The 26,908-nt window shown below is 45.1% G+C and overlaps 1 protein-coding gene across 1 annotated transcript in view; it reads right to left on the bottom strand.

The window, feature by feature from the left end:
- Nucleotides 1–26,078, bottom strand: part of GALNT10 (polypeptide N-acetylgalactosaminyltransferase 10) — a 326,091-nt gene extending 300,013 nt beyond the window's left edge. Inside the window, exon 1 of the mRNA XM_063811602.1 lies at nt 25,831–26,078. The gene's annotated coding sequence lies outside the window, so the exon portion shown is untranslated. The remainder of the gene's footprint in view (nt 1–25,830) is intronic.
- Between the last annotated feature and the right edge of the window lie 830 nt (nt 26,079–26,908).

Below are 26,908 nucleotides of genomic sequence, written 5' to 3'. Positions count from 1 at the left end.
GATCTTTGATGTTGATGATTTTTGGATGGGTTTTTTGTGTGGGTGTCCTTTTTGTTGATGTTGATGTTATTGCTTTCTGTTTGTTAGTTTTCCTTCTAACAGTCAGGCCCCTCTTCTGCAGGTCTGCTGGAGTTTGCTGGAGGTCCATTCAAGACCTTGTTTGCCAGGGCATCACCAGTGGAGGCTGCAGAACAGCAAAGACTGCTGCCTGTTCCTTCCTCTGGAAGCTTCATCCCAGAGGGACACCCACCAGATGCCAGCCAGAGCTCTCCTGTATGAGGTGTCTGTCGATCCCTGCTAGGAAGTGTCTCCCAGTCAGGAGGCAGGGGGTCAGGGACCCACTTGAGGAGGCAGTCTGTCCCTTAGCAGAGCTCAAGCACTGTGCTGGGAGATCTACTGCTCTCTTCAGAGCCAGCAGGCAGGAACATTTAAGTCTGCTGAAGCTGCACTTACAGCTGCACCTTCCCCCAGGTGCTCTGCCCCAGGGAGATGGGAGTTTTATCTATACGCCCCTGACTGGAGCTGCTGTCTTTCTTTCAGAGATGCCCTGCCCAGAGAGGAGGAATCTAGACAGGCAGTCTGGCCACAGAGGATTTGCAGTGCTGTGGTGTGCTCTGCCCAGTTCAAACTTCCCAGTGGCTTTGTTTACATTGTGTGGGGAAAACTGCCCACTCAAGCCTCAGTAATGGCAGATGCCTCTTCCCCCACCAAGCTCAAGCATCCCAGGTTAACTTCAGACTGCTGTGCTGGCAGCGAGAATTTCAAGTCTGTGCATCTTAGCTTGCTGGGCTCTGTGGGGCTGGGATCTGCTGAGCAAGAACACTGGGCTCCCTGGCTTCAGTCCCCTTTCCAGGGGAGTGAACAATTCTGTCTCACTGGCGTTCCAGGTGCCACTGGGAAAAAAAACAAAAACAAAACCAAAAAAAACCACAAAAAACAAAACTCCTACAGCTAGCTCAGTGTCTGTCCAAATGGCCGCCCAGTTTTGTGCTTGAAATCTAGGGCCCTGGTGGTGTAGGCACCCAAGGGAATCTCCTGGTCTGTGGGTTGCGAAGACCGTGGGAAGAGCATAGTATCTGGGCTGGCACAGTCCCTCATGGCACAGTCCCTCACAGCTTCCCTTGGCTGGGGGAGGGAGTTTCCTAACCTCTTGAGCTTCCTGGGTTAGGCGATGCCCCACCCTGCTTTGGCTCACCCTCCGTGGGCTGCACCCACTGTCTAATCAGTCGCACTGAGATGAGCTGGGTACCTCAGTTGGAAATGCAGAAATCACCCACCTTCTGTGTTGGTCTCGCTGGGAGCTGCAGACCGGAGCTGTTGCTATTCAGCCATCTTGCCAGATCCCCAGGTGAATGTGCTTGAGTTGTAATCTTTTTCTGGTGGAGGATGTTGCCTTGGTATTGATGCTGATGAATCAGGGTAGTGGTAGCTGAAGGTTGGGGTGGCTGTGACAATTTCTGAAAACAAGACAATAATGAAGTTCACTGCATATATCAACTCTTCCTTTCCTGAAAGATTTCTCTGTAGCATGTGATAATGTTTGACAGCATTTTACCCTCAGTATAACTTCTTTCAAAATTGGAGACAATCCTCTCAAACCCTGCCACTGCTTTACCAACTACTTTTATGTACTATCCTAAATCCTTTACTGTTATTTCAGCAATGTTCATAGGATCTTCACCAGGAGTAAATTGTAACTAAAGAAACCACTTTGCTCATCCATAGGAAGTATCTTCACACTTGTTCAAGTTTTCTTATGAGATTTCTGCAATTCAGTTACATCTTTAGATTCCACTTCTAATTCTAGTTTTCTTACTGTTTCTACCACATCTGTAGTTACTTCCTTCACTGAAGTCTTGAACCCTTCAAAGTCATCCATGAGGGTTGAAGTCAACTTCTTCCAAACTCTTATTAATGTTATTTTAACCTCCTCCAATGAATCATAAATATTCATTTTTGGTTTTGTTTTTTATTGAGACAGAGCCTTGCTCTGTTGCCCAGGCTGGAGTGCAGTGGTGTGATCTCGGCTCACAGCAACCTCCACCTCCTGGGTTCAAGTGATTCTTGTGCCTCTGCCTCCCAAGTAGCTGAGATTACAGACATGCACCACCATGCCCAGCTAATTTTTGTATTTTTAGTAGAGACAGGGTTTTGCCATGTTGGCCAGGCTGGTCTCAAACTCCTGTGATCCACCCACCTTGGCCTCCCAAAGTGCTTGGATTACAGGTGTGAGCCACTGTGTCCAGCTTGTTTGTTTTTTTTAGAGACTTGGTCTCACTATGTTGCCCAGGCTAGAGTGCAGTGGCTATTCGCAGGTTTGATCATAATGCACTACACCCTTGAACTCCTGGGCTCAAAAGATCCTCCTGCCTCAGCCTCCTGAGTAGTTGGGACTATAGGCATGTACCACTGCACCCAGCACAATTGTCCTTAATGGCATTTAGAATGATGAATTGTTTCCTGAAGATTTTCAACTTGCTTTGCCGAGATCCATCAGAGGAATCACTACCTATGGCTGCTATAGCCTTATAGAATATATTTCTTAAATAATAAGACTTGAAAGTCAAAATTATTCCTTGATCTGTGGGTTGTAGAATGGATGTTAGGAGGCATAAAAACAACATTAATCTCTTTATACATCTCCATCAAAGCTCTTGGGTTACCAAGTGCATTGTCAATGAGCAGTAATATTTTTAAATGAATCTTTTTTTCTGAGTAAGTCTGAACAGTGGGTTTAAAATATTCAGTAAAACATACTGTAAACAGATGAAATGTCATCAGGGCCTTGTTGTTCCATTTACAGAGCAAAGGCAAAGTAGATTTAGCATCATTCTTAAGGGCCCTAAAATTTTTGGAATGGTAAATAAGCATTGGCTTTAACTTAAAGTCACCAGCTGCATTAGCCCCTAACAAGAGTCCACTTGTCCTTTGTAGCTTTGAAGCCAGGCGTCAACTTCTCCTCTCTCACTATAAAAGTCCTATGTCATCTTCTTCCAATTTAAGGCTGTTTCATCTACATTGAAAAGCTGTTGTTTAGTGTAGCCACCTTCATCAATTATCCTAGCCAGATCTTCTGGATAATTTGCTGCAGCTTCTATAACAGCACTTGCTGTTTACCTTGTACTTTTATGTTATGGAGATGACTTCTTTCTTTAAATCTCATGAACTGATTGCTCCGGATTAGGCTTTGGCTTAAGAGAATGCTGTGGCTGGTTTGATCTTCTATCGAGATCACTCAAACTTTCTCCATATCAGCAATAAGGATGTTTTGCTTTCTTATCATTTGTGTATTCACTAGAGTAGCACTTTTAATTTCCTTCAAGAATTTTTCCTTTGCATTCACAACTTGGCTACCTATTTGGTGCAAGAGGCCTATCTTTTGGCCCATCTTGGCTTTCGACATGCCATCCACATTAAGCTTAATTATTTTTAGCTTTAGATTTAGATGTGCAACTCTTTCTTTCACTTGATCATTTAGAGGCCATTGGAGGGTTATTACTTGGCCTCATTTCAATGTTGTTGTCTTTCGGAGAATGGGGAGGCTGGAGGAAAGGGAGAGACACAGGGGAATGGCTGGTCGGTGGAGCTGTCAGAACACAAATGACATTTATTCATTAAGTTTGCCATCTCATGTGGTTGTGGCTTGTGGCGCCCCCAAACAATTTACAATAGTGACCTCAAAGATCACTAATCACAGATCACCATAACAAATATAATAATAATGAAAAATTTTGAAATACTATGAACATTACCAAAATGTGACACAGAGACACGAATAAGCATATACTGTTGGAAAAATGGCACCAATAGACTTGCTCGATACAGGTTTGCCACAAACCTTCAATTTGTAAAAAACACAGTATCTGTGAAGTTCAATGAAGCGGAGAGCAATAAAACGAGGTATGCCTGCACCTGCTGCCTCCTTCAGACCAGGCATGCACTCTGCAGTCTCCCACCCACCTCTCATTTCTGTCCGTGTTTGAGTCTGTGTTTCCTCTCCTTAAAACCACTGGAAAAGGAAGGAATACAATCCCTGGGCCTGGGACATAGTGGGTGCTCAGCAAATATTTGTGGAATGAATAAATCCCCACTTGCCAATCAGGTTCTGAGAGTCTCACTGACTTAGCAAAGGTCACATGACTAGTGGGTGGCAGAGAAAGGGATGCAAAGAGGCTCTGCCTGGCTGCACAGCCTAGGGAAGGCGTTTGACAGCAGTCCAAGTACTGGCCCACATGTCCTTTCTCACCTATTAGCTGGTTAATGGCCGCAGACTTGGTCTCCAGCCCTTAACTATCTTGCTGCTCTCAGTTGGAACATTAGTAACCGCCCCATTAACACAGGCTCTCGGGAAGGAGGCCTTGGGCCTTGGGGAATAAATGAGCCCTGAGTGACTTTACAGCTCCATAGAGTCAGGTTTGAGTCTCTTTTCCTTTTTATTTCTCTTTCCACATAGCTCCCCTAGGCCTCATCAAATCTGCTGACAGCTAGCACAGGGGAGCACTGTGAGAAGGCAGAGTGAGGGCTTCCCTAAGCAAGGTGGGGGCCCTGCACCCATGACCTAGGGGCTCCTTACAAGACCGCAGAGTGCATGCCTGGTCTGAAGGAGGCAGCAGGTGCAGGCATACCTCGTTTTATTGCTCTCCACTTCATTGAACTTCACAGATACTGTGTTTTTTACACATTGAAGGTTTGTGGCAAACCTGTATTGAGCAAGTCTATTGGTGTCTTTTTAGGGGGGAAGAGCAGGGTCTTCAGGTTTCCTAGGCCTCTCATTCTCCCAGGATTGAGGTGCTTCATTGCCTTAAAAAAGAAGAGCTAATTGTTTTTTCATTCAACAAACAAGTACTGAGCATCTCCTCTAAGCTAGAAGTGAGGGCTGGGGAGAATTCAATAGACATGTTCCTGTATTCTAGTAGAAGCAGAAAAATGAACCTGCAAGAAAAAATGCTCTCTCACAGAAGGAAGGTGCTGTGGGAAGGCTGAGTGGGAGGACCTGACTAATGCAGGGATGGACAGCAAGGGCTCCCCTGGTGATGCGGCCTTTGGCTTAGACCTAAATGATGAGCGGGAGGTGGCTAGGGAAGAGGGGGTTGGAGCAGCATCCCCCAGGGAGAGGAAATGGAATGTGAGAAGACCCAGAGGCAGATGTGAGGAGCTGAAAGTGTCTTAGTGGGCTGGAGCACAGAGAGGAGGTGGCAAAGGAGAAGGCAGGAAGGCAATACAGGGGCCTGGTCAAGCAGCTAACAGCTGAATTGCTGCGAGCGCTTACTATTTGCTGTATTAAACATTTTCTCTGTGTAACAGGATGTTGGGGAACCTCATTCTTTACCCTGAGATACGGGTACCTAGTTCCAGGGCAGAGGATCAAGAAGTAATGCTTTCCCCCTCTTCTGATCAGGAATGCCAGCAGTAGTGTCCAGAAGCATTCCCCAGGGAAAGCTGGAAGACAGAAGAATGAGTCCTATCACCCTGGTCAGCCCCTATATTCTTCTTTTGGTTTGCCATTGAAAACTAAGCCAGGTGTGGGTACGGTGGCGCACACACAGTGCTAGGGCAGGAGGATTGTTTGAGGCCAGGAGTTCCAGGCCTCACGCTTGTAAAATAGTCACTGCACTCCAGCCTGGTTGGAGGCGGGGAGAAGAAAAGGAAAACTAAGAAGAAAAGCAGAATTGTGGCCAGGAACCAGCAGTGTTCCTGGTAAGTTTCCTTCCATCTCCGTCCCTGAACCCCATATCCTTCCCTTCAGCGAGTCAGAAGGTGAGGCTGTGTGGAAGGGCTTCCAGGGAATCTCTCCTGCAGTTTGAGGGATCCTGCAAGAAGGGGAGAGTGACAAGTCATTCTCAGCTGAACATTTGCTGAGTGGTATAACCTGTAGGCCCAGTCTATGCTGCCATGGGAATGGAGTGTGGTGAGTGAGCTCATCATGTGGGTCCCCTGCTTGGTGTGTGTCCCCTCCTCAGCATGGGTCCCCTGGGGTTTGCGAGTAAACATGGAAACTGATGCTAGGAAGGGAGGACAGCTGGAGCTTCCTGGGCCAGCGGGTGAAGAGGGAGCTGGCGCGTGGTACGTGCCTGAGGACCCAAAGGTCAGGGGTTTCTGCAGCTCCTGGTAAAGGAGACTGGGGGCTTCCAAAAGAGGCTGCAGTGGGTTGAGGAAGGCTCAGTTCACCCTGAGAAGAGAGGGACTAGTGTGGGCTGCCCCTCTCTGGGTGGTTCTCAGAGCTGCTAGTAAACTAAGTCAAATGCTACCCTAAGAAAAAGTAGACACACCACCAATACAAAGACCACCACAGCAGCAGAGGCTACCATTACCATGTGGAAAGGCACTGGCCCTTTGGGAGGTGAGGGACACCTCTCTACCACTGCCAGGTGGTCAGATGTGTGACACATCCACTGCCTGCCTTGGATACTGGATGCTAGAGGAGGAAGGAGAGACCTAGAACAGAGATGGGAGGATGTAGACAATTGCTTTGAGATGCTAGGGAGGAGGGGGGTGAATGAGTAGGCCAAGTGCCTTCCCCACTTCTGGCCCTGTTTCTTGAGTCATGGGTCCAACCCACACCAGGAGGAGGGAAGAAATGAGGTTTAAATCAAGCAGGAGTTTTACATTAGACTGGACTTTTCATGGACAGAATGTTTTGGTATCTGCTGAAATCATCATTACCACATGGGTAAGGTAGTGGATTTGGCTGAGTACAACTAGAAGTAAAAATAAAGGGAAAAAGGAGGCATTGCCTGTCGATGGCTTAATAAATCAGTTACCTGTTCATTGAATCCTCAAAAGATTCAATCACTGAATCCTCAAAAGATTCAATCACTGAATCCTCAAAAGAATCATATAAGGCGGGTACTGTGACAATCCCAGTTTTAGAGATGAGGGAAGCAAGGATCCAGAGGTTCCAGAATTTAATCAAAACCACATACCTAATGAGTAGCTGAGCTAGGATTTTTAACTTACACTCTTGGACTCTAAAGCTAAATCACTGAACAGCACCACTTCCTCAGAGGGGAATCTCAGCTGCTGCCCCATGCAAGCATCGCCTATCTCTCTGAGTGAATCCAGTGGTGGGAAACTTACCATCTGCCCAGACATCTTATTCCGTTTTCAGATGGCCGTTGAAATAATCACTACTTATGTTTTCATAGGGCTTTGTAGTTACCACATATGACACTCATTCAGTAAATATTTATGGGGGGCCTACTACTGTGCTGAGGGCTGTGCAAGGTATCTGACCTCCCACCCACTCTGAGGGCTCTGGAGGCAATTCTTTCACTTTTCTTCTGTGTATGAAGAAAGGGAGGCACAAAGAGATTGATGACTTGCCTAAGGTCACACAGAGCCAGGACCACCACCAGCACCACCACCGCCAACTATTTCTTGGAGGTTTAGCACGTACCAAGAACTGTGCTAAGTGCTCTACACAGTCGTATGGGGCTTGAGAACTCCTGTTCAGTGCTCCTTCCACTGTCCCAGCTGGCTTTCCTACACTTTCATTTCTGATCCCCACTTTTCTGCATGGAGCTTCTGGCCAGAGGATTGGGTACCGGGAAGCCTGGGAGCGGCATGAGTCTTAGAGAGAGGCAGATAATTTGGCTTCCTTCCCTAGCCCCGGCTCATCACACCTGCTGCTGTAGGAGAAGGCACTGACAGCTCCAAGAATGAGCCCTTGATTAACATCTCATCCTCTATAAATAAGTGAGTAAAGACACTCTGCATAAACAGCTTCACTGCTTCCCCTGTGCCCATTAGTGTTCCCCCCGCCTTGGCACTGATTTTGGGCTTTACCACTTCAAACTGTCAGCCAAACTCCTTAGCTTGGCAGTGGGTCCCCTGGCCTTCTGGTCTAGTTGAGCTGTCTTCTCTCTGGACTTACCAGTTGCCTATACAACTAGTAGCCAGTTTACCCTGAGAAGGCATGGGTTCAAATCCCAGCTCTGCCACTTTTGGCTTTGTCACCATAGATGAGTTACTTAACTTCTCTGCCATGTAGAATAGGGATGATAAAAATAGTCTGTATCCAGAAACTTACATCCTGGTTGGGAAGACAGACACAAAACAAGGTTAAGCAGTCATGTACATGAGACTTTCCATCAGTGAGGAATAGTGTGATTGAGACTGGTTGAGGGTGGTCAAAAAGGGCTCCTCTGCGTAGGTGATATTTAAGCTAAGACACTAACCATGTGAAACAGCTGGTCCAAAGAGGATCTAAGAGAGGCTGGCTCCAGGCAGAGAAAGAACAGAGAGCGAGTAGAAACAGGGAGCCAGACTCTGGGCCAGCTCTCTGGGGAGGGCCTGGCAGGGGAAGGGACTCGTTCAAGGGGTCTCTGATGCTAGGAGATGGGTGAGAAGATTGTCCAGGCCTCTCATAAGGAACATATTGAGGGGAGATGGTGTCCTAGAGATTGGGTTGGCATTAATAAGTGGTTAAAGAATGGGGAGGAAAGACTAGGGGACACTGATGTTGTCAAGAGGCCCATAAGCAAGTTTCCAGGGGCTGGGCTGTGGCAGCACCTTCCACTGAGGAGTGGAGAGAAGGTGGCAGATTCTGCTTTCCTCTCTCCAGGTCCCCCATCTTCTCTCCCCTTTCCTAAGTTTAGCCACTTATACAACGGTGTGCTGATAAGTGTTTAACAACTGGCTTTCCAAGCAAATACAAAAGGCACTGATTTATAGCTATTGCCAATTGTTGTGGTGTAAACATTCCCACCCTGGCCAATTTTAAGCTGCCAATGTAATGTCTGTGATGGAGGAGTTGAAAGAGATGTGCACAGTGAGATCTGAGAAGCTGGTGCAGGCTGGCTCCAGCACACCATCGCATTTACACCTGAGTAATAATGTATACCATTTATACCCTGAGTAAGAATGACCAGCATTTACAAAGCACTCACTATGTAACAGCAACAGTTGCCAGCACTTCATATCTGCTAACTCCCAACAACCCTATGAGGTGGAAGCTCGTAATATCCCAATTACACAGAAACACAGTCTCATAGGTTCAACAACTTGCTAAGGTCATGCAGGTAGGAGATGATGGAGCCAAGATTAAACTCAGAGAGTCTGATTCCAGAGCCTGTGCTCTTCAGATGAATTTATTTTTCTATTTTGATTTTTTAATGGTTTAAAACTTTTTATAGTATAACTTATGTAAAGTGAATGAATCCTAAGTGTACAGCTCAATAAATTTTTACATATATACATTCTTGTAACCAAATCAAGTTATAGAACATTTTAAGTCCAGCTGGCTCCTTCATCACCCTCCCCTGTGACACTCTTCCTCCAGAGGTAACCACCATTCTAATTTTTATCAGCATAGATTCATTTTTCCTGTGCTTGGATTTTGATGTAGATGGAATCATTTGGTACATAATTTCTTGCATCTCATTTCTTTCTCTCCAGTGGTGTGTCTATGAGATTCTTCCATGTCATTGCATGTATTAGAAGTTTGTTCTTTTGCGCTATCATGTGGTATTTCACATTGTGTGAAATCACTATGAAATATGTATCTATTCTCCCATGGATGAATGTTGGGGTTATTTCCACAGAGCATGCTCATAATCACTAGGATGTACTGTCACTCAGGTATGGGTGGGATTCCCTGAGTCTTCTGAGAGATTTGCATCCTTAGCATGTGGGCTGAATGGTATCACTGACTGTGTTAGTTTCTGATTGCCGCTGTAACAAATTACTGCACACTCTGTAGCTTAAAACAACACAAATGTGTCATCCTACACCTCTGGAGGTCAGAAGTCTAAAATGGGACAGCAGGGCTACAACCCTTCTGGAAGTTCTAGGGGAAAAATCTCTTTCCTTGTCTATTCTAGACTCTGGAGGCCTCCTGCATCACTCCAACCTCTGCTTCTGTCATCACATCTTCTCTTATTCTGACACCTCTATCTTCGTGTTATCTGAATGTTGTGATTATATTGGGACTATCCAGACAATCCAGGACAATCTCCCCATCTCAAGATCCTTAATCATATCTGCAAAGTCCTTTTTGCCACATAAGGTAACATATTCACAAGTGATGGGAATTATTAATAGACCATGGATGGCTTTGGGGGATCATTATTCTGCCCATCACACTGGACTATCTACTAAGTAAGGAATATTGATGTAATGAACAGAGCCCTGGGGTGGGAATCAGGAGCCTGGGGTTTCAGGGTGGACTCTGCATTGAGTCTCAGTGTGACCTAGGGTGATCCCTCACCTCTCTGGGCTTTGGATAGATATAAAATGAAAAGCTGGACCAGATGATCCATCCCAAAGGTGCCTTCCAATCTCCACTTTATATGATTCTACAGAGAAGCTTTAGGCTTGGAGTTCTACCCAGCCACATTTTTTTTTAACTGCATGTGCTCATGTCTTTCCATCCCCAGGGAAAAGGGAGTGTGCCTCCTGAGAAGACCAGAGAGGCTTACAGCATGTCACCCCCTTCCTCTCCCTTTCTCTTCCTTTCCATCATATGGCCTCTGGGCCTTTCATCCAGAATGTCTTTGAAACCTTGGTATTGTCTTGCCAGTTACCCCAGGTCATACCCTCCCACTTTCAATCTTCCTTTAAGTAGAAGTTTAAAAACCCAATTTGAAAAAAAAAAGAAATGATTGTCCACATCATTTCAAGGGCCTGGCTGATCAAGTAGCTCCTTCAGGAGGCAGAGTGCAAAGCTCTCAGGAAGAAGTAACAGAGATGCCCTGATTACTCAGTTCTGATATAAGCACACCTGTTCTTTCATTTGCATTTGAGGGCTGTTCAAGCCAAGGGGTCCCAATAGCTATTGAAAAGAGAAAGTGAGAAACCAAATTGTTTTCTTTTTTTCCCCCAAACTGGAAGCCTGCTTTGTTGGAAAGTGAACCAGCAGCTTGTTGGGCCTCCACATTTTCCAGGTGCCAAGCAGTTGATCTTTCCCAACTGAAATCTTGTGGTTGATCACCTCCTCCATCCATGCTTTCATTGATATAATCATTTATTAGCAACCACTTATTCAGAATTATTCACCACATGCTAGTTAGTGCATGTGTTTGAAGTCAGATACTCATTCGATAAATGTTTTTTAGGCAACTATTATATGTTGGGTGCTGTGCCCAGCACTGGGGACAAAATAATAAGCAAAACAGACAAGGGGCCTGGCTTCATGGAGCTTGTACTGATGGAGGAGACATATGGTAATCACATAATCCCACAAAACATGGAATTACAGACTGTGGTAAATGCCATGAAGGAGAAACTAGGGAAGCTGTGAGAGCTGATTACAAGAGGGTATGACATGGTTTAGGGGTTGGGAGAGTCTGCCTTGGGGAAATCCTTTTGAGCCAAGAGCTGAAGATCTGAAACCATAATTAACTGGGTGAAGAAGGGCATGTGATGCTACCAGGGAAACTGCTCAGGGAAAGGCCCCAAGGCAGAAGGAAGCTGAAAATATTGAGGGCTTTGAAGAAAAGCGGAGAGTGAGTGAGAAGGGTGGGGAAGGAACACATAATGGAAAGTTTTGAATTTATTTTACTTTATTTTTTTTTCTGAGACAATATCTTGTTCTGTCATCCAAGCTGGAGTGCAGTTATACCACCATGGCTCACTGCAGCCTTGACCTTCCAGCCTCAGGTAATCCTCCCACCTCAGTCTCCCAAGTAGCTGTGACTGCAGGTGCATGCCACCATGCCTGGCTAATTTTTAATTTTTTTTTAGACATGGGGTCTCCCTATGTTGCCCAGGCTGGTCTCAAACTCCTGTGCTCAAGCGATCCTCCCACCTTGGACTCCCAACATGCTGGGCATGAGCCAGGCATAAGCCACTGTGCCCTGCCTGAATTTCCTAATTCTGCGATAAAGTCTGTGAACAAGTTAACTTTCAGTGTTCTCATCCATAAAATGGGTACAATAATTCCTTCCTTGCAGGGTGGCAGAAGAACTTACTGAGATAAAGTATGCAAAGTGCTTGGCCCTGAACCTGGTCTACGACAATCTTTGAATAAATGGTAGCAATTAGTTTATGACTGTGTGCAAGGTGTGCTGTTGCTGAGACGTGGGGAGGAGAGATGAGTCAGATTGGATCCATGCCTTTGAGCAGCTTCTAATACAGTCAGGGAGATCAGCAATAGCTAGTCCATCAGTGTGCTATCAGAGTGTGTCTGCTGAGAGTATTGTGGGAGTCAGGCTCAGAGGAGGGAGTTCTGATCCTGTGGGGAGTCAGGAAAGACTGGTTGGAGGAAGAGGCATCTGACTCACACAATAAACATGAAGCATGCATGGAAAGCAAGGAACATCTTCCTTTCCTTCCTGCAGGAAACCAGGGAGCATCTTCGCCTCGCTGGGAGCATCTGGGAAGCAGAGAGAGAAACAGCTGTGTTCCCTGACCTTCTGTTGAAGTGCAGGAACTCAGAGGCGTCGCTTCTCTTATTAATCCAGCTGTGAGCATTTTTTAGGCTAGCTGTCCCCCCATCCCTGAACCCCTGAGGAATGAGGTGCAGAGCCTCCAAACAATATCATTAAAATGCTTCCCAGGAAGAGACTGAAGCCCAGCGGGTGAGAAGCTGACAGCAGCACTGAGCCATGCCGGTGGAGATAGAAGCTGAGGCTGAGACGGGAAGTGCCTCCTGTCTGGCTCTGCACCCACTAGTGAGCCAACCTTGGACACATCCCCTCACCTCTGGGCCTTGGTTTTCTCACCTGTAAAATGAAGATTGGCCTAGATGACCTCAGATGATATTTGTTCCCCTGACATTCCATGTTTTTAAAAGGAAACTATGAAATGGCTACACTACCCCCTTGCTAAGATTTTGGGGACCATTTTTTTCTGATAGGATATAGAAGAAAATGAAATGGAGGCAATTCCCCAGGTAATTCTGGCTCCCTCAAAAACCTCTTTATATGCAAAATCTACACAATTGCAAGCTCAGTTTGATTGGGAGCCTAGACTATACCTGACTAGCTAATTCACTTCACTTCCTCTTCCTAAATGTAGACCTTGCGTTGATATTTCTAAGAAATATGTGATCATGGGCAAGTCATTTAACCTTTCCAAGTCTCTCTTTCTTAAAATGAAGACATTCAACTAAATCATCTTTTTGTAGCCCCTTTGGCTCTCATTTTCTTTGCTCTTGTTTATTCATGGCTTTGATCCTTCTGCAGCTTACTTATCTCCAGGAACAAGTGAGATATGGAAAAAGCAACCCAGGTGGGCTACTGTCTCCCTAAATCTCCTGTCGTGATCTGAATTAAATAATGTGTTTAATGGTGCCTTTCACAGACCAGCAGAATAGCAAAGTACTTTATAAGCACAGGCTTTCAGGCAGGCAGCCTGGGATCACATCTGGTCTCTACCACTTACTAGCTGTGTGGCCTTGAACAAGTACCGATCAATGTGAAGTATGTGTAAGTTTCCTTGTCTGTAAAATGGGAATTAGGATGGCCTATTGCTGTCCTAATGAGAGTTAACTGCATATTGCTTAGAGTTGTTAGGAGGATTAAATATGTAGTGTTTTCCAGGAAATTTCTATCTACTGTAAGAGAAAACATATTTTTCTGATAAACATGCAACTGACCCTTGGTTAGGGAAATAGGGAGTGGTGGGGATTGTAGCCAAGTAGAGTGTATATTCCCTCCAAATAGGGTGGCTTACTCCAGTGACTATAACGTCGTAGGTCCCAGTGTTGCCAGGTCTGATTTTTTTTTCACAGGAAACCTGGATTTGTATGTGAAATTTCCTGAATTTTATACACTGGCTTGTATTTTTTTTTAATACTATGCAGGACAAATTAAAACACAGCTGTGGCCAGGATGTGGCCTGCAGTTTGCCAGTTTGTAACCTTTAGTAAGTGCTCAATGAGTGGTAGGAAAAACCCTGATTGTCTAATTTAGCTCTCTCAACAACTCCATTTTACAGATATGGAAATTGAGGTCAAGGCTAAGAGACGTGAGATGATTTCCCCAATGTTACATGGTTGGATTATATTAGAGCCAGGATTTTAACACAGGTCTTTGGACTCCCAGTCTGGTGCTCTTTTTGCTAAGCTACAAGAATCCTTCTGGAAGATCACAGCCTTGATGCTAAGCTGCCTGGAACTGTCTAGAAGCCTCGTGGGAATTCAGGGACTGGAGACACAGCTCTCCTCACCTCTTTTCCACATATTTTCCTACAGTACTTGCAGATAACAGTGGTTTGAGGTCATCCACAGACCCTCAGCCTATGTGCCTACATGTAACACCTGCAGCTCAACAGTGGCTCAGGACAGAGTGTTGGGCGGGTGAAAGGGGGTGGCAATTCAGAGCTTCCAGGCACCAGAACTGTCTCAGCAGTTCTTCTCGCCCCAAGCCTGCCAGCTTTGCCCACTTTCCGAGTTAGAATCACGAAATGTCTTTTAGTTGCAAAGCATCATAAAAGGATACAGGACAAAATAATCCTCAATACAATATAATTATAACATATAATCTCCTTTGCATTTAAACACTTGAGCTTTAGCACACTTTAAGCTAAAAATGGGTGGTTGTTTATTTTTAACAAAACAAGATTAGCAAATGAAAATACACTATCATTCTTTTTTTTTTTTTTTGAGATGGAGTCTCGCGCTATTGCCCAGGCTGGAGTGTAGTGGCGCGATCTTGGCTCACTGCAACCTCTGCCTCCTGGGCTCATGTCATTCTCCTGCCTCAGCCTCCTGAGTAGCTGGGACTACAGGTGCCCGCCACCATGCCCAACTAACTTTTTATATTTTTAGTAGAGACGGGGATTCACCGTGTTAGCCAGGATGGTCTCCATCTCCTGACCTCATGATCCGCCCACGTCGGCCTCCCAAAGTGCTAGGATTACAGGCATAAGCCACCGTGCCCGGCCTACACTATCATTCTTATTAGAAAGAGCTGAGCATCACTGGGCTGGGGAACTCCTTTGGGGAGCCTGATATGTCTTTCTAAATCTCCCATTGGGGCCCAATTCTCAACCTTCATTTCCATCACTTTAAATTCTAGTGCAAACCAGCCCAGCCCTCCTGTCAGCATTTCCCAGCTCTGACAAGCTCTCTGCCCATCAGGAACTCCTCTCCGCTCCATTCTAAGAACCTTGTTAGGGGTGACTAGGATGTGTAACGTTGGCAAATCGCTTCTGAAAACACATTTCCCACTTTGGCAGGAGATGGAACAGGGACTATCCTGCTGGGGAAATGGCATGGCTTATCAGCTTTGGCCCCGACTCCATGTTCTTTACTGGGGTTTTCATAATTTCTTTTCCCTCAATTGCTTCCTCTCAAAGGTATTTGCATTTAAACAAGAGTTTGCTCCCCTGCTGATTATTTTCCCCTTCTTTGATTCCATTGCTAAGGCAGTCAGAGTTGCTGGCATGTTGATGGCTGGATGGGCTCCATGGCAACAGCCAAGGAGTTGAATGGTGTGAACTTCACCTCCTTCCTTTTGCAGATACTATTGGCAGGGTAGGCACATTTAGGAGAAATTTCAAGGAAGTGAAAACGGAACTATTTTTCACCTCTGGGTGTCCTGGGCTTGTTTCGGAAACCTCTGGCCTGATTGAAATTCCTCAGAGAGGAGAAATTACTGTGAGTGATGTTTTAAAGCCAAACGCACATGGTTCTATCCGGGGAGAATGGTATAAGGAACAGGAAGAACAAGGTTCTAGGGTCTGTGCTGTCACCAACCAGTGGCGTGACCTTGAGCAGAGAGGTGATCTCTGGTTTACCTGGGTACTTTGCATACTGCTGAGTGAGCTCCCTGAGGGGCTTGGTTCATCTTGCATTCTAGCGGAGGAGTTCAGCATACTAAACATACAAGCTTTGTCATCAAAGCTGGTCCCAAACCTAGGTGAATTATATACAAGGCTTGTGACTTCAAACAACAACTTGATTGTTTTAAGCTGTGGCTTTCCCCAGAGGGTAAAATGGGGCTGTAGCAGATGGAATTGTTCACAATTCTTCAAACCCTCTATCTTCCATGTGATTATGCAGTGCATACATGTGCACAGAAGTAGATTTTCTCATTCAATAGATGTTGAACTTGGCCATGTGACTTGCTTGGGCCAATGGAATGTTATCAACTTGGTATGAGCAGAGGCTGTAGTGTGCTTCCAAGGTTTGGTTTGGTTCTTACATCCTATGATCCACCATTGAAAGAACAAGTACTTTACAGTGTCTGGTCTAAGGAGAAAGAGGACACACATGGAAGATGTGATGACTAGAACCCAATCATCAGCTTGGAGATAACCTATGGCTTGAACCTGAGCCCTTCCCAAACTAGCCTGCAGACCCATGAGCTAGAAAATGAAATGCTTTTTATCGTAAGCCACTCCGTTTTGGGGGTAGTTTGTTATGCAGTATTGTGGCCACAGCTAACTAATATAGAGAAGCTACAATAGTGAGAATTAGAAAATATGCAGGCTGGACATGGTGACTCACACCTGTAATCATAGCACTATGGGAGGTTGAGGTGGGAGGATCACTTGAGGTCAGGAGTTCAAGACCAGCCTGGGCAACATAGTGAGACCCAATCTCTAAAAAATATTTAAAAATTAGCTGGGCATGGTGGCATGCCTGTAATCCCAGCTACTTGGGAGTCTGAGGTGGGAAGACCACTTGAGCCCAGGAATTCAAGGTTATAGTGAGCTATGATTGTGCCTCTGCACTCCAGCCTGGGCAAGAGAGCAAGATCCTGTCTCTGAAAAAAATAAAATAAAAAAGAGAATATGCATGTGTTACTCAGATGTTGGCTGTCTCCATGTGCCACTGCTTTGTTCAGTCTGAATCAGCTCCAAAGCAGGATTTTGTATTTGATCAACTCTCTCTGCTCCCAACCCCCCTCAAGTGTAGTACATGACCTTAAGAAGATTTTACTGAGGAGACAGAGATGGCTTATACCATGCTGTGCACAGCAACTTACATCAAATTCTTTATAAACATATCTTTTTCCCTTCAAAGACTACCCTGGGCTACCACATAGTTATTACTCTCTATCTGTTGACAAGCCCCATGCTCCCTCTGAGACCCTCCTCATCACTCTCTGCATTCTCAGAGGAAGTTAGCTTTAGCTTGCCCCCCTCCAAGCTTGTGTCCTATGTCCATCACTTAATGTCTTGAGGTACAGTACACCCACGCCCCACAGCAAGTGAGACTTCAGTTGTCCAGATCCATCCCCTGAAATGGTGTAGCAGGTAGCAGACATTATTCTTGCCTGAAGACCTCATGCAGCCTACAAATGGGCATGACAGAAATGCCAGGTGTTGACTCTGTTGGGTGATGGATGGGAGTTGGTCAATAAGTACCTAATATGGTTTGGCTGTGTCCCCACCCAAATCTCATCTTGAATTGTAGCTCCCATAATCCCCACATGTCGTGGGAGAGACCCCACGGGAGGTAATTGAATCATGGGGGTGGGTTTTCCCATGCTGTTCTCATGATAGTGAATAAGTCTCAGAAGATCTGATTGTTTTATAAAGGGCAGTTCCCCTGCACACACTCTCTTGCCTGCTACCATGTAACACATGCCTTTCCTCCTTTGCCTTCCACCATGATTGTGAGGCCTTCCCAGCCATATGAAACTGTGAGTTCATTAAACCTCTTTTACTTTATAAATTACCCAGTCTTGGGTATTTCTTCATAACAATATGAAAATGGACTAGTATAGTACCTTAGCTTCCTTTTCCTTCGAAGGGGCAACTCTGAGGCATGTTCTACACTGTGTACTTGAGGACCCAGAAGATTTGAACCCCAGGTACTCACAGCAGTCACCCTCTCAGTAATACACCCAATACTGCCCCCTTTCCCTTTCCTGTCATTCTTAACCCACTCCCTTACCATCTCTTCTCCAGATCACCTCCCAAGTAAACTACATGCATCCCGATCTTGGTCTCAGAGTCTTCTTTTGGAGGAACTCAACCTCAGACAGATGGTATGTGTGTATAAGTGTGTATGCACACTTACATGTGTGAATGCATATAAGTGTGTAGATGATAGTAAGAGTAAGTAGATACTTTTCTTGCTATAAATACTGGTTCCCTCCTTACTTAATGTGGTGTCAGGCAGACAGTTAGCGTTCAATACTTGGTGGCCATGATGATCATGATGGTGATAACTTTGGTGAGGGTGAATCTCTATGTACTTGGCATTGTCCCCCAGGAATCTTCTCCATAGACTCTTATTGCTTGTTGCTTGAACATCTGAACTCATAGGTACCTTTTTTACTTGTAATACTCTCTACCTACCCCCAAGCCCCATTCTCCCTATGAAACCCTCCTCGTCACTCTCTGTCTTCTCAGATACAGGAAGTTAGTTGCAGCCTCTAGTCTGGCTTTAGTAGTAATAATAACCTATAACTTCTAAAGAATATTTTAGAGTTTATAAAATGAGTTGATATTCATTCATTCACTTACTCATTTATGCAACTATTATGTTTCAAATGCCTACCACATGCCGGGCATTGACCAAGGTGCTGGAAGAACAGCAGGGACCAACACTGGCAAGGTCTGTGCCCTCATGGAACTTAGGTTCTAGTGGCGGAGAGGCACACAACAGTGAATTAATTTAAATAATATTCTAAGCAAGTATTTAAAAACACATATATTTGGGAGGCTGAGGTGTACAGATCACTTGAGGTCAGGAGTTCGAGACCAGCCTGGCCAACATGGCGGAACCCTGTCTCTACTAAAAATACAAAAATTAGCCAGGCCTGGTGGCGGTCACCTGTAATCCCAGCTACTTGGGAGGCTGAGGCAGGAGAAACACTTGAACCTGGGAGGCAGACGTTGCAGTCAGCTGAGATTGTGCCACTGCACTCCAGCCTGGGTGACAGAGTGAGACTCCATCTAAAAACAAACAAACAGGCAAACAAACAAACACACATATCTTACAAACAAACAATTAAGCAAGAGCTTAGACCATGGTAAGTGCTACACAGAAAATAGAACAGGACAGTCTGATAGGGAGGGTATGGGGAGTACTTTTTAGGTGGGTGATCAGGCCAGTGACTGCAGAGAGAGAACAAGTAGCCAGAAGTTCAGGTATTTAGAGGATGGAGATTATACATTTCAACCTTTTTTATTTTAATTTTTTTAAAGACAGGGTCTCGCTTTGTTGCCCAGGCTGGAGTGCAGTGGTGTGATCATGGCTTACTGCAGCCTTGAACTCCCAGGCACAATTGATCTTTCCACTTCAGCCTGCTGAGTAGCTGGGACTATAGGCGATGTTACCACACCCAGCTAATTTTGTTTTGTTTTGTTTTGTTTGTATTTTTTGTAGCAACAGGGTTTTACCATGTTGCTCAGGCTAGTCTTGAACTCCTGGGCTCAAGTGATTCTCCTGCCTCAGCCTTTCAAAGTGCTAGGACTACAAGCGTAAGCCACCATGCCTGGCTTCTCATCTTGGAATCTTAAAACAACTTTGGGTACTTATTCTTCTTTCTTTCAGGCCTTATTTTTTTCTAATAAGGAGGCTGTGGCTTAGAGAAATCTGGTAATTTTCCCTAGGTCACAGAATATGGAACTGTCACAATTGTTTGGAGGTTACCCAGATGGTGTTGCACAGAAGATCTCAGATGAAAACATCAGGAATACAGATGATCTCTCTGTTCACCCCAAACCCCAACCCCAGTGTTGGGGATATGATCAGCTTTAAGCCAAGTGTCACTGATGACTTCCCTCTCCCTGCTCAGTGTTCCTGGCCAAGACGCAGAGCAGAAGGAAGGCAGCCCTCACAAGTCTTTCCACAACAGAGCCAGCTGAGTGCCTAGAGCAACAGATGCTGCCTGATCCACAGCAGTGGCCAAAGATGCCAGCTGCCACCTCGCAGTCTTTGGATGATGCAATGATTCAGGGAAGTGCCATTGCTAACTCATTTACACCTCTGTGCTGCGTGTCACAGCCACAGAACCCCAGCAAGGGTGCAGAGGTGGGCTTCCACTTCCAGACACTGCCGATGATGGGCAGTGGGCTGGGAAGGCTCATTCCTGTCTGCAGCCAAGCAGGTATGCCCTCCTAGTTCTCAGGTTCTGAGCTTGGAATTCCATAGCTACAGCTTTTCTGAGTTTACCACCACTCAGGCAACTAACGAGTGATGCCTGCTGTCTAAAGTTTTCCTTTATGTGGAAACAGAGGCATGGAGCAGGCAATGACTTCTTCATAGTCGCTGCAATTATGAGCACCAGCTTGAACTTAGGAACTCTTAAAAATTTCTGTTTTCAACCAAGTATTGAGTGTCTGCTATGTGTCAGGCACTGCGCTAGGTGCTGAAATCTCACTTCTACTGAGGAAGACAGGAACATAAATGGTGATGAGCATTGCATTAGAAGTGATGCCACGGGAATAGTGTGGGGCCTCTCCAGGGGGATCTGAAGGTAGGGAGACCACACTTCTCCAGTGGTGGAGAGGGCAGACAGCGTGTATGGAGTCCTGAAGGTCTGATGCAAAGGTCATGTTTGAGCTGTTCACTGCTCTTTCCAATAAGATATAGTAGAGTCTTCCATTTATTTAAACCCATTTTATTTAAAATATTCACTTATTTTTATTTTTAGCTTCAATTTTAAATTTGAGTATTTAATCATGAAAAAAAGAAAAGCATTACCATCAACCTGTGTGACCTGTGTCAGGTCTCAAAATGTATCTGTGTCTCAATTTCTTCAAGAAGACTGAATGAGTTTAAATATATAAAGTACTTAGAACAGAGTCCTGCACTACGCTATGATTCTTGCCTTCTCTCTCAGAGGACATCAGTAGATGGAAATTGGGTGTGAATGAGCAACTGCAGCAATTCATGCACCTACAAGCTCGAAATCCTGCCCCTGGGGGCTGCAGGTGCCACCTCTGTCCTCAGTGAGCTGAAGTCGTTGATGAAGCCTATACCACAATAAACTCTGCAATGCTGTTGCGAGGATCACTGTGGGATATCATTTCAGTGTATGATCATGGTGCTTATTGTTTTGCTGTCTCTCTGTCTTTTTTTTTTTTGAGAGGGAGTCTCGCTCTGTTGCCCAGGCTGGAGTGCAGTGGCATGATCTTGGCTCCCTGCAACCTCCGCCTCCCGGGTTCAAGTGATTCTCCTGCTTCAGCCTCCCGAGTAGCTGGGACTATAGGCGTGCACCACCTTGCCTGGCTAATTTTAGTAGAGATGGGGTTTCACCATATTGGTCAGGCTGGTGTTGAACTCCTGACCTCAAGTGATCCATCTGCCTCTGCCTTCCGAAGTGCTGGGATTACAGGTGTGAGCCACCACGCCTAGCCTCTTTTTTTTTTTTGAGACAGGGTCTTGCTCTGTCACTAAGGCTGGAGTGCAGTGGCAATGATGGCTCACTGCAGCCTCGATCTCCTGAGCTCAAGCAATCCTCCCACCTTAGCCTCTGAGAAGCTGGGACTACAGGTGCGTGCCATCATGCCCAGCTTATTTTTGTATTTTCTGTAGAGACGGGGTTCTACCATGTTGCCCAGGTGGTCTCGAACCCCTGGGCTTAACCAATTTTCCTGTCTTGGTCTCCCAAAGAGCTGGGACTACAGGCATGAGCCACTGCACCCAGCCTTATTGTTTCTCAAAAGACAAACATGTGGCCTCTGGGTTTGTTGTTTGCTGCAGACCAGCATTTATTTCGTTTGCTAAAACACACATACAAATAAACTAACAAAAAGCCCACAGTGCAAAGCATTCCTACTGAGAGGCAAGACACACATTTAGGCAAATAAGGGGACAAAAATGATCATCTCAGTCATGTCCAGAACCTGCTGGGCTTGTGACTGGGCTTGGAGAGGTTCTGTACAGAGAAATGACACTTTGAAGTGGTGCTTGGGCCTTTGGTGTTTGCTGGGAAGCTTGCAGAACAAACTGCCTCCTAGCATCTGATGGGAGGGGCTGGCAAAGGTTACGATAGGTCAGCTGTGAGTGGAGGTTTGGATTTCAGAACAGAGCAGTAGATGGGAACTATTATTCTCTATATTTATTTATGTATACATATATGTAATTATATATCATTTATTTACATTTATTATAAATATGTGCACATCTCTTTCTCTCTCTCTCTCTCTGTCTCTCTCTCTCTCTCTCTCTCTCTATATATATGTTTTCTCCTCACCTGCATGGAAAAATATTATTCCCAAAGAGGGTCTAGCACATTGAAGACCCATCAAGAAACATCTCGGACCAATAGCCAGCTGGTCCCAGGTGTTGGGGTGGACACACACAAACTGTCAAGGAAAACGATTAGCATTTGCCTGCTGCTCAGGATACAGAGTGTCTCCAAGTCCTCCCAGTGTTGGGGAGGCAGGAGGAAGCTCAGGATCTGGCACATGCCAAGGAAAAGATGACTTCCAAACCCAGTTTTGGTGCCCACTGGAGCAGAGTAGATTCTGCAGCTGCTCTGTCTCTGTGCTTTTAAGGATGTTGTCCCTTCCTTTCCCTGAGATTTTTGTCTTTTAAAGAAGGCCATCTGCCTAAAGCTACCTTTTAAAACCCTGCTCAGAGTTTGTTAATTGAATCATACCATTGCTCAAAAACCTTCAACAGTTCCCCAATGCATAGGAATAGAAGTCCAAATCCTAAGCTCGACACCCATAGTCTTCCCTAATATGGCCTTAAACCCCACCGCTCCTCTACTCCATTTTTCAACCACAGCATGCAAACTCACCAGTATACAAATAAGCCTGTATTTACCACTTCTGGGTCTTTGCAGATTCTGTCTCCTCTGCCTGAAGGCCTTCTTTTCTCTTCCTTTATCCTAACCTTGTCATTTATATGACAAGATTTTATTGGACTGGCGGATCTCTTATATGCTAGACATGATTCTAGTGCTATTTGAAATGACCATAGTCGTAGATTGCAGACAGGGCCACAAATTCCTCACTTCCCTGAATCCATGGCCCCTTGGCATGCCCTCCAATTCTGACTCTGGGTTTAGTCATGAGATTTGCTTTGGCCAGTGGGATGTTGGCAAATGCGATGCAAACAGAGGTCTGAAAGGGCTTAAATTATTTTTTCTTGGAAATCTTCTGTCACTGTGTGAATGAGTCTGGACTAGCCTGCTGGAGGCTGAGAAACCTGCGAAACAGAGACAATCTACCCCAGCTAAGGGCCCTAGACCAATCAGCCCCAAGTTAACCTGGCATCTGTCCACAGATGCATGCCAACCACAGAATCTTGTGCTAAATAAATGGTTGTTATTTTAAGTTACACATTTTGGGTGGTTTGTTGAATATGGTAGATAAATAATACAACAACCAATTGTTTTTACCAATTTAATACCTCTTACTCTTCTCTTGGTAATAGCAAATATATAAACACCTTCCTCCGTTCTCATCTATGCTATATGCTTCCAGTGAAGTTGATTCGAACTGCTGCCTCTGACTCTGGAGATGGTCAATCAGTGTATCCCTGGCTACCAGAATGGGCACATGACCCAAGATGGTTCAGTGAGACTCAGGTCTAGAATTTTTGTTGGAATTCTTGGAATAATGATGCCATTTTTCTACTGAGATGGCTTGGCTAGGAGAATATGAGCCTCAAGAAACTGATAGTAATCTTGCCACTGTGAGGGGAGAGTCTGCCTTAGAATGAAGCTAACCACAGAAGAGAGAAGAACTGAGAGACAGAGAGTGAGCCCTGCAGACATCATGTGACCCTGGATCAGCCTGTGCTTGCAGTTCCATCTCTCCTTGGGGTTTTCACTTATATAGGACAGCAACAACAGCAGCAACAACAAAAACCAACTCCTATATTTCTGCTTAGCCAGTATGAATGGAATCTGTCATGTACAACAAAAAGTTTCTGATGGATACACTGCTCGAATGCTACCTTCTCCAAGAAACTACCTTGTCTCCTAGCAAGAATGGGGGTTCATACAGATTTTTGCATGTGGTCAAGAACACTAATTTCAAATCAGAGACACCTGAGTTCAAATCCTGGGTTTGCCATTTGCTAGCTGTGGATACCAGGCAAGCAACTTAATATCACCAAGCCTGGATCAAATGGCTACTTTAATATTAGACACACACAGGATTGTTGTGAAGGTTACATGAAGCAACTGTATGTGTAAATCACTTGGTACACATTTAGCAATTGCTATTATTGTGAAAAAAATTAATTATTCCTTACTTCCTGATGGCAAGAATAGTGGCTTAAATAGCCCTTTGTTCCTTGTCATTTTTTTTTTCTGAATTCAATGTATTATGTAAGACGTTAAACACAGTAGAGGCACAACTTTTTATATGTGGGTTCCTTGGGCAGGATAATAAGTTATATGTCCTTTCATCAGAACAACCCTGATCACTTTCTTCCTGGTTATCAATCAGCCCAAGGTTGGAAAATGGTTGATCTGGAGAAGGTATCAGGTTGTAATCTCAATTACCTAGCATAATATTCTGGTCTTCTCCTTTGGAACCCACTGGGAACATAAAATATTATCTCTGTTAGTAGCATAGCATGGTCCCAGAGCAGAAGCCTGATAAAGCCAAATGTGCACTAGTGATACACATGTGACTGTGGGAAGAATGCAGCTGCTTGTCAGCAGGGTGGCTACAATGGACATTAGTTTTTGTTGTCTGCTTGTCTCCTTTCCTCCTTCTTTTGAAGCTGCAAGTTGAATTTCATGCAGAAATAACCCTGCTCCATCTCTCAACCAGTGCGATATTGGAGTGCTAGGCTTTCCCCCAGCTCCAGCTATGGGTCCTTGAATCAGGCATGGCCAGTCAGTGCTTGTTCCACCTCACTGACTCCAGGCCAATGGGTGTGAGTCCTGGGACTTTTGCTGGAACCATTGAGACAAAGAAACTCTCTTTTCACTGGGGTTGCTAGGCTAGAAGAATGAAGCCAAGAGTTTGTGGTTCCCATCTTGCAACCAAGAGCAAGAGCCTATGTTGGTGTGTGTGTATATACAGGGCCAGGGAGAGAGGGGAGGAAGTAGTGGAGATGGCAACACAGGAAAGCCAAGGCAAGAGATGGACTGTCAGGACATGTTTTAGTTCCTCTATCCAGCCATACCTGAAGACCAACTTACCCCTAGACTTTTGAGTTACTTGAGCTAATGTATTCTCTTTTTTATTTAAGCAAGTCAAAATTGGGTTCTGTCATGGAAAGAATCCTAAACAACTTCTCTGAGCCTCAGTTTTGTCTTCTGCTAAATGGAGTTTAATAACACCACTCCTACACATACAAGATGTTGAACACAATGCTGGCACATAGTAGTAACTGTCCTCCTTTCTCTGAGCTCTGGGAGAGAAGGTGACTATGCCCCTCTTTTTTACATGCAGCAGCTCATCCTTTGTTGGCCAGATGACTAAAAATTGCTCAGAAGGCTGACAGAAGGGCCAGCAACCTTCTTTCCCTGATGCAAATAGCATCATTTCTTCTGGGTAGACAGAAGAGCTCAGCGGAATGTGTATTTGTCCCTGAGCTCTGTTTTTTGATTGCAACCTGGATGTGCCCAACAGGTAGCCTGCTGTGTTCTACATACCACAGCCAGATGATAAACCTTTGATTTTTGCTCTTCTCTGATTCTTGGGAATAATGGGGTCCATAATGAATTACATCCCCAAGAATAGCTGTAATTGTAACAATGCCAGAGAAACGGAGCTGGCAAATCAGCCAGTCCTGTGAAATGCGCCTACTTGGTTCCAATCACTCTCTTTGGAATGAGTACCATCCTTATTTGTTTTTTTGTATCCCAAATTTCTAATAAGCAGTGGGCTTTCTGTGGGAAGTGGAGAATAAAAACCAGACATACGGGAGGTTTTATTCTCAGTTTGAGTGCTTTATTCCCTTGTATGTGCAATTTCCCTAGGAATTTGGTCACAGGGAAAGAAGATTTCTGCAACCCTTCTTGCTGCCACCAACCCTATATCATGTCAAGGAATTGACACCTCCCTTACCTGGAGATGCAGAATCATTTGTATGCTGTCCAAGGTGCTGATAAGTGGTACTCTTATGGAAATCGCCAGGGGAGCAGCTTGGCTCAGCTCAAAGGCTGTACTGTCCACAGTCAGGGAGAGGTATGGCTAGGGTTCCAGGCTGCAGGGTTGGTAGGAAGGGGAAGCTCCTGGGCACTCTGAGTCTTTTCTTGTCAGCATGTCTTCTTGGAAGGCCATATTCATCTTGGCTCTCTCTCAGACCCTGGGATCTACACAGAACAAAATAATGAGCAGTCCAGGGTCAGGATGGTAAATATGATTTCTAATACTCAACTAGAATGGCAGGTAAACATAAGCAGATTTAGTACCAATTATATTTAGTAGTTGCCACTGTTGCTCGTGTATTATGTGTCAGGCACTGTATGATAAGTATGCTGTATCATTTTCTTATGTAATCCTTATGACAAACCAGTAAGTAGGTACAATTATTGTCCCTATATTTTAGTCAAAAAAACTCCTGGAACTTAAAAAGAAAAAATAGTTTGACCCAGGGCAATAGATTGGTTTTGCCTCAGGTCTGCCTGACACCATGAGAACCTGACCTTTTAACCATCATGTTCTTCCTGGTAAACGTGCTCAAGGATGGGTTCTAGAATACATGGGAAGGTCAGCCCCTGGCTCATCTGGCAATTAAGAGCAAGGCACTTTCTCATGGAACTTTGAATTCCCCAGCTGTAAAATTAATGGGTTAGCTCTAAGGCCTTGAATTAACCAGGTAGCCCTGTTTTAGTGGTGAGCTCCCTGTCCCTGGATGTAAGCTTGAAGCATAGCTAGGGAACCACATGCCAACAACATGACAGAAGGGATTCAATCACAGGACAGCAAGATGGGTCCACACGACCTTTACTGTTCTTTCTTCTATGAGAGTCTTATGCCAATTTGTCTTAAAAATTGAAATTTTCAAATTTTCAAATTGAAAAGGCCAACGCTTGTGCTCCCTAGGACCTCATCTTGCCAATTTTGAGGCTGCTGTATTTGTCTGCTGCAATTTGCTATGGTGACTCAGCAGGAGGCAGGGAGGAGGCACGACAGCCAGCGC

This window comes from Pan troglodytes, chromosome 4, assembly GCF_028858775.2.
Source record: "Pan troglodytes isolate AG18354 chromosome 4, NHGRI_mPanTro3-v2.0_pri, whole genome shotgun sequence".
Classification (NCBI taxonomy): domain Eukaryota; kingdom Metazoa; phylum Chordata; class Mammalia; order Primates; family Hominidae; genus Pan; species Pan troglodytes.
The sequence above is the reverse complement of the archived record's forward strand: the minus strand, read 5'-3'. Positions and strand labels throughout refer to the sequence as shown.